This window comes from Saimiri boliviensis, chromosome 8, assembly GCF_048565385.1.
Source record: "Saimiri boliviensis isolate mSaiBol1 chromosome 8, mSaiBol1.pri, whole genome shotgun sequence".
In the NCBI taxonomy this organism is placed as follows: domain Eukaryota; kingdom Metazoa; phylum Chordata; class Mammalia; order Primates; family Cebidae; genus Saimiri; species Saimiri boliviensis.
The window spans coordinates 98,776,661-98,785,075 of NC_133456.1; positions in this window are offsets into that span (position 1 = coordinate 98,776,661).

The window sequence follows — 8,415 nt, forward strand, 5'->3', positions numbered from 1 at the left end:
AATAAGAATCTTGACTAAGGATATAGTACTGGGGATAGAAAGAGGTGCTTTTGAGAAATAATAGAAATAGTGTTGAAGTACCATAATGACTGAAAAGATGTAGGGCTCAAAAACTGAAGATGTCACTGATAATTCATAAGTGTCCGGCTTAAGCAATGAGATAGATAGTGATACTACTCCCTGACACAGGGACTATGAAGAACTCAGGAAGAGTTTAGTTGTTAGATGCATTACTTTGAGGTTTCCCTGGGACTACTGAGAAAAAATGTCCAGTACATAATTATATACACAGGTCTTGAGTTCAAGAAAAAATGTAGGGCCTGCCACCCTGGCTCATGCCTATAATACCAGTACCTTGGCCAAGGCAAGAGAATCTTTTATTATTATTATTATTGTTTTAAGTTTTTCTGGGTGTATTGTAGGTATATATATTTACGGGGTATGTGAAATATTTGATACAGGCATGCAATGTGAAATAAGCACACCATGAAAAATAACTCTATCCCCTCAAGCATTTGTCCTTTGGGTCACAATCCAATTACATTCTTCATTTTTAAATATACAATTAAGTTATTATTGAGGAGGATCATTTGAGCCCAGGATTTTGAGACCAGCCTGGATAACATAGGGAGACCCTGTATCTACAAAAAAGAAACAAAACTAGCTGGGCATGGTGGCACCTACCTGTGGTCCCAGCTACTTGGGGAGCTGAGGTGGGAGGATCACTTGGGCCTCAGAGGTGGAGGCTGAAGTGCACGACACTGAACTCTAGCCTGACTGATAAAGAGTCTGTCACAAAAAAGAAAAAAAGGAAGAGTTTAGTACTAGAGATGTAAATTTGGGAGCTGTTAGCACCTTGGTAGAAGCTAAAGCCATGCTTGTTAATAAGTTTGTTCAACGAGCCTGGGCTAATGAGATGGAGATGGGAAACCAAGACCACCTGAACAGGAACCAGGCCCTAGCATTAGCTAATGTCTACGACTGTGCATTAAAAATGCACCCAGAAAAAAGGAAAGCCCTGCTCCCTCATATTCTCTAAGCGAGTTTACTTACTCTTCTGCAGTCTCTGTGTGTTTTTGAAGTTCATTTTGGAATTTCGTGTGCTTAGTCTTCCTTTTTCAAATTTTGAAACTTCAAATTTAAAAATTCAAAATTTGAAAAATGGAAGACTCAGTTTTTCAAATTTTGAATTATCCTAATGAGCTATGAGTGAGATGGGGACAGGAAGGGGACAGGCAGGTCACTGATACCAAACACGGCTGGGGACTGAAGGTTTTGGAAAAGCCTCATTTGCTCAATGGAGTGATTTTACTGAAAAAGGGCCTTGGGCATAACAGATGCAATACTGATACAGCCTCAGCCCCAACCCACAAGCTATTATTAGGCATCTTGGTACTTCCTACTTCCAAAAGTTAGTCATCACAATATATTAGTAAAATATTTTAAAATTAAGAAATGAAGGAAACATGTATGGTCTGGAATGAGCATTTTAAGGTAAATGAAAAGTTCATCTCCTGCAATTCTTCAGACACCCATGTCATCACACCTTCTCTCAGTGTCTCACGAATATTAAACGCAGTCACTTACCCTGTTTTGATTCATATCAGGTCTTGGTGGGGACTGCTGATCATTATCTTCCTGATTCTCAGGACTCTGTAAACTGCTCTTTTCTCTCACCTTCCAGAATGTTCTGTTCACTGCACAAGTTACTTGACTATGCAGGCAGTATCTGTTCTGTACTAATCAGGACTCTCTGGGATAAAGTGACAGAAACTCAACTCCAACTAGCTGAAGTAAAAGGGGAAATGTGTTGGTTCCACAAAGCATGGCTCAGACATGTTCCCTCCTCTGTGTCTCTGCCTATTTCTGCTCTCGGCTGTCATCTCATTTTCTGGATGGATTTTCTCCGTAAAGCAGGAAGCAGCACCACAATTCGCATCTCCTAAGTTTGACACCAGAGAGTATCTCAGATTTCTCACCAGAACTAAGTTCAAAACAACTCATGGAATTCTCTGATTGGCCCAGCCTAGGAAACACCTCTACCCCTCAATTCACACATTCTATCCAGAAAAAATGGTATTTCTTAAAAAAAAAAAAATAAAAAAAAAGGTGGGGGGAGTGCAAAATAACAGACACCATTCTGTTGTAGCAGAATTCTCCCTCCATTATCTTGTTCCCCCACCGACCTTCCTAGGTATCTTATATATTAGGGAAGCTCTTCCTCTTTTAGACTCTACTGCCTTTTTACCCTGCTCAATTACTCCTTAAAGGTTTTGTCTGCTCTGAGCTGACACTCTTCAATCCTCTAGATCAGCTTTAGATGCCATTGCTTCCAGGAACCACACGTGAAGATTTGTCTTCAGCTTATCCAGTGAAACCACAAAAGAAATGGAGAAGGTCAGAGTTCCAACAAGCAGGATCATCAAGAAGAGAGGATATTTTCTCTGCTGGGTTAATAAGATAGTTTTGCAATCCTACCAAGCAGAGAGGCTGGTGAATTCAAAGAAGACAAATCTATCTATCTTTGTGCTAATTCTGATTATAGAAGAAAAAAAAAAACTATTTAGAGACATATGGCAATTTAAGAAAGCAGGAAACCAAAGAACCTGGCATTCGTGGAACAACAAATAAAAAACTCCTTAAAAGTTAACAAGGCAAAGATGAATGTGGATTCTAACACGTGAAGTTAGCAGTATTTCATGATTTGGCTCTGCTGGAAGTTATTATACCAGAACAGAGCCAAAATGGAAACTTGCTTTGATCTACAGTTCCCAGTTAAAGAAATCTAAAATTAGACACAGTGTAATCTGGTTACAGCATATTTCTAATGGACCACTGAGCAGATTAGTGATTCAGTTTTGTTCTTTAAATATAAGAAGACAGACTAATGACTGGCTAGAAAACAGATTTAGAGCATATGACTACACCCGAGACCACTTACCTAAGGTTATATTTGAATACAATTAAGTTGGAAAATGCATTATTCATTTTAGCCCACTAAATATTTACTCTTCTACCAATAAAGAAATATTAATTCAATAGCTAAATGTATAATATATAATGGTTATGATTCGCTTTACTTAGTTCAATCCTTTTAAATTGGAAACTGTTAAACTTTAACATTGTTTTTCAGAATAAGAAATCATATCTCACATCTATTACCACTAGGTGGCTCAAATGGCTAAAACACCAGTTCACTATAGGAGCAGATCAAAACCTTAAATATTTAAAAATTTATCTCTTTCTACGGTTCCATATACTTTAATTTTCTGCAAACTTTTATATTATTCATAGATTAACACTATAATACCACACATGGTAAACAGTTAAGTAGATCATCAATACATATGCCATTTTTATGAATGAGAGAGGATTAATGGATGCAATTAATGAGTTATGTTACATCTTATCATAAACATGCAATGATAAATTAAAATTTTATCAGCTGACTGACTACAAAGTATTCAATGGTGTCTAAAGAACCAGTCTTGGGTTATATTTCATTTTAATGTATTCAGGCACTTCTGGAGATTACCAGCTTTATTTTCTGGCAGTTGTGGTTATTTATGTCTCTTTTCTATGGCAATCTCACCATGTGGTTATGTAGTAAGTGTCTTGCAGCCAGAACTCCATCTCTCTGTGGTCCAGGGACTTTGAAAATCAAAGTAATCTTCCTTAGAGTAAGGTTTGAAATGCAGGACTCTCCAGATACTGTGTCCATCACATTACCTGGCTGGAGGCTCTATACAAATAAAACAAAGCAGAAAATGACTGTTTTCTTCCCAATTTAAACAAGCATCTTATAATTCTGTCTGACTATTCAAGATAGAACACCAACGAGTGGAAAGAAGGAGACATCCTTTCAAGCTGGAAAGGAAAGTATTAAGCCTGCAGATTCTGTCAAAAAGGGAAAACACAATGGTGACCTTGTGAGGCTTGTATGTTTTCTAACCAAGGAGAATCAATATGCATTCCCCTTATTCTGAAGGTATTTCTGTTGCTGCTGTTCTCTGTACTTCCTTAGTTATGTACCGACACAAGCTCTGCCCTTCTTAAAGTTGGCAACCAACGAAATAAAAGTATTAAAGAAAATTTCTTTCAAAGTGATAATTTTTTTTAAGAGACATGATCTCACTTTGTCACCCAGGCTGGAGTGCAGTGGTGCCATCACAGCTCACTGCAGCCTGGAACTCCTAGGCTGAAGCCATCCTCCTGCTTCAGCCTCCCAAAGCTCTGGGATTACAGATGTAAGCCACCATATCTGGCCCTCAAGGTAAAGATTTTATCTGTGGTTATTTGTCTTTGTAAACCCAAACAACTAAATTTTTCAGTATGTAAGTTATTTAATTGCCTAAATCCTGGGGGAGAAGAAAAATATACAGAAAAAGCTTCAGGGAGGATTTTTCCAACTCCTATAACAGACAAGTAGCATTCTCCCCCTAATTTTTATCCTCTGTAGAGGTATTTAAAAAATATTTTCCTTGGCCATTTGTTATTTGTTATTTGGAAGTACGTTTAGGAATCTTGAGTCTGGCTTAAAAGAAAATTATTGATTCTCCCTCAGGGAGATATAATTCAGTTTCAGCTGCAGTAGCAGCAGGTCCTAATGTTTTTATATTCATATTCAAGCATCTGACATTTGGGTTTTATTTGAATATTGAGCTGTAAATATAACATGAACCAGTTATCACATAGCTCTTGAATACTGAGATCTAATTAGTTCTTTCCAAGCCTAATAACTATACTCTATCAAAGTTCTAGTTAGCTTTTGAGAAAGAAATAATATCTTTCCTTACTGTGGCCATGAATAGTTTCCACTGAATTAGAAAAAAAAAACTCAAATGATAAAAGAGAATTAATAGCTCACATGACAATGCTAGAAGTAAGGTTAGTTTCAGGAATGGTTCAGTTCAATTGCTCAACAGTGTCATCAGAGACCAGGTTTACTTCGACATCTGTCTGCCCTTGGCAATGTCATCTTCAGTACCAGGAATCCTGTTTTGGCTGTCCACAACTGCCTGGTCTCTGCCTCCATTCATATTTAAGGACAGAGAAAGAAGCTGGTTTCCCAGGTTTTCTAAAATAGAGGACACTTCTTTCCCAGAAATTTCTCAGCAAACATGACCTGCAAGCTCACTACCCACCCTGGATGCAATAACTCTGATCAAGAATGGTTGTCCATCATTGGTATAGGCTCCACCTGGGTACATGCCCCATCTCAGTAGCTGGAAACAGAATCAGCTGCCCCGAGCAAATGGGCTGTATAAAGGAGGTTTGGATACCCCTGTAAGAAGGAGAATTGCTCCTATAGGAGGGAACGGGAGAAGGTATCAGTTAGGGGTTGGGGGTGGCTACTAATACATACATACACATGACTATGGATGGGAAACACTAAAATCAAACTGCCTGACTTTGAACCCAAGTTCTACCACTTATTATTTATAAGATCAGGAGCAAGGTACTTGACCTCTCTCATCAAGTAACAAGTGGGCCAATGATTTGCTTAATTGCTTGTATCATAGGGTTTGTTTTTTTTCCTCTAAAATCCGAGATATTTAGTCAAGCATTTATTACACTCTTTCTTTGTGTGAGGCATGTGAAAAGAATTGGGGAGAACACAAAAGTGAACAAAATGATGTTCTACTTTGAAAGAGCAAGCAATTCAGGAGAGGAAATTAGAGCCCAGAGACAGTGGTAAAAGACAGATGGGATAAGTTACATAAAAAGATGTTTCCTAAAATGACATTTTTCCTAATTAAACATTCTTTAATAGCAAGCACATTATGTAGTATTTTTTACATCAAAATGAAGTTGACAGAAACTTCTGGATAGTCATTCATTAATGATAAATGACAATAATTATTTTTTTCTAAGATGGAGTCTTATCCTGTCACCCATCGCTGGTGGCGCGATCTCAGCTTATTGCAACCTCCACCTCCTGGGTTCAAGCAACTCTCCTGGCTTAGCCTCCCGAGTAGCTGAGATTACAGGCATATGCCACCACATCCAGCTAATTTTCGTATTTTTGGTAGAGATGGGGTTTCACCACATTGGCCAGGCTGGTCTTGAACTCCTGACCTTGTGATCCACCTGCCTCGACCTCCCAAAGTGCTGGGATTACAGTCATGAGCCACTGTGCCAAAATGACATTAATAATTAATAATCAGAACAACAAAACCACCAAAAAATAAATAACACAGGAATGGTAACCAATTAAATTTCAACTATAAAGTGTGTAAAATATAATGTCCTCCTACATATCTATTAGAATGGCCAAATTCCAGGTGTAGATCAATAGGAAACTATATTCATTACTGGTGACGTGCAAAACAGTACGGCCACTTGGGAGGCAGTTTGGCAGTTTCTAAACATACTCTTACCATGCAATCTCACTCTTTGAAATTTACCCAAAGGAGTTGAAAACATGTCTCCACAAAACGTACACATGGATTTTTGTTTGTTTTTGAGACAGGGTTTTACTCCATCACTCCATTACCCAGGCTGGAGTGCAGTGGTGCCACTACGGCTCACTGCAGCCTTCACCTCCCCAGTTCAGGTGATTCTCCCACTCAGCCTCCTGAGTTGCTGGAACTAGAGGCACGCACCACCACACCCAGCCAATTAAAAAAATTTTACTTGTAGAGACAGGATTTTGCCAAGTGGCCTAGACTGTTATAAAACCTCTGTACTCAAGTGATCCCCTTGCTTTAGCTTCCCAAAGTGTTGGGATTACAGGTGTGAGCCACTGCACCTGGCCCACATGGATGTTTATAGCAGCTTTATTCATAATTGCTAAAAAAAAAAAAAAACTTGGAAGCAACCAAGAGATCCTTCAGTAGGTAAATGAATAAATGAACTGTGATACATTTAGACACTGGGATATTATTCAGTGCTAAAAAGAAATGAGCTATCAAGCCATGAAAATACATGAAGAAATTTTAAATGCACAGTACTAAGTGAAAGAAGCCAATCTGAAAAGCCTAAATAAAAAATGTTTAGTTTTATAAGAGTATGTTTAGTTGAATATACATACTGCATGATTCCAACTATATGACATTCTGGAAAAGGCAAAACTGTGGATACAGTGAAAAAAATAAAATAGTGAATGCCAGAGGTTGGGGTCAGGGGATGATTAAGTGGAACACAGAAAATTTTTAGGGCAGTGAAATTACTCTGTATGATAGTACAATGGTGGATATAGTACAATGGCGGATATACATCATTATGCATTTGTCTAAGTCCATAGAATGTACAACAAGAGTGAACCCTATTGTAAACTATGGACTTTAAACGATAATGACATGTCACTGTAGGTTCATCAAGTAACAAATATGGCGCTCCGGTGGGAGGTGTTGATAGTAGGTAGCCATGCACATGGCGGGTGGAAGAATATATGGGATATCTCCATTTCCTCCATTCAACTGTGCTGTGAACCTCAAATAACTGTTTTTAAAAAAATTCTAAAATGCGGTATGTGAGAGAGAGAGAGCGAGCGAAAGCGAGAGAGCGAGAGAGAGAGATACTATCAACTCTCTAATATTTGAAATAACACAGAGAAGCAGAGGTGAGTGCTATCCAAAAATCATTGCAGTTTTCCTTGGAAGTCTTTTGTGCCTACAGTGTAGAGTACAAAAACTTGGTATTCTATGACCTGTTACCAGATCACAAAATGAACCTCACTGTGAAAACCTAGGAAGTTGTCACTTCCCAGCCCACACCCTGTGTTAGCTCTTTCCTGGGTAGAAGTAGAAGGCTTTCCCTTGTTCGAAATAGAGTTCATTCTCTTGGAGTAAAAGTAGTTAAAAGTTTGCTTTTCCAAGACTTTCAGTGAGTAAACTGTATGTCAACGAAGTATAATAACTCAATAACTACCACCCTTAGAGGGCACTATGGTGCCTTCTGTGCCACCCAAGACTTCTAATGAGTAAACAGTATGTCAACAAAGTATAATAATTCGATAACTGCCACCCTTAGAGGGCGCTATGGTGCCTTCTGTGCCACCCAAATCAACTTCTCCCTCATCACAGCACGGTGGAACCACATAGCTTGCTGGGCCAGCTTTCTTTCCAAGTCTCAGTCCCCAGAATTTTGAACACCCTGCTTTTTACATGATTTTCCTTATTGTTAAAATAACACAATCACAGCAAGATAACAATTCTATAAAACCAAAAGAACCTAACCAAACTGATGCTAGATAGAAGGTATTCATTGTCCTTGCTTAAAAAAAAAAAAAAAAAAAAAAAAAATGACCATCACTGTATGTATTTATAGCTACTGGTAACACCTTCATATTCCTTTCAAATGCAATGGTGGATTCCAAACACCCTACCCCAAAGTATGGCACCTTGACATACTGAATATTTCAAGCTGAAGGAATTTGAGAGAACAGTAGAAACAGAAAGTTCTCTCTGACCT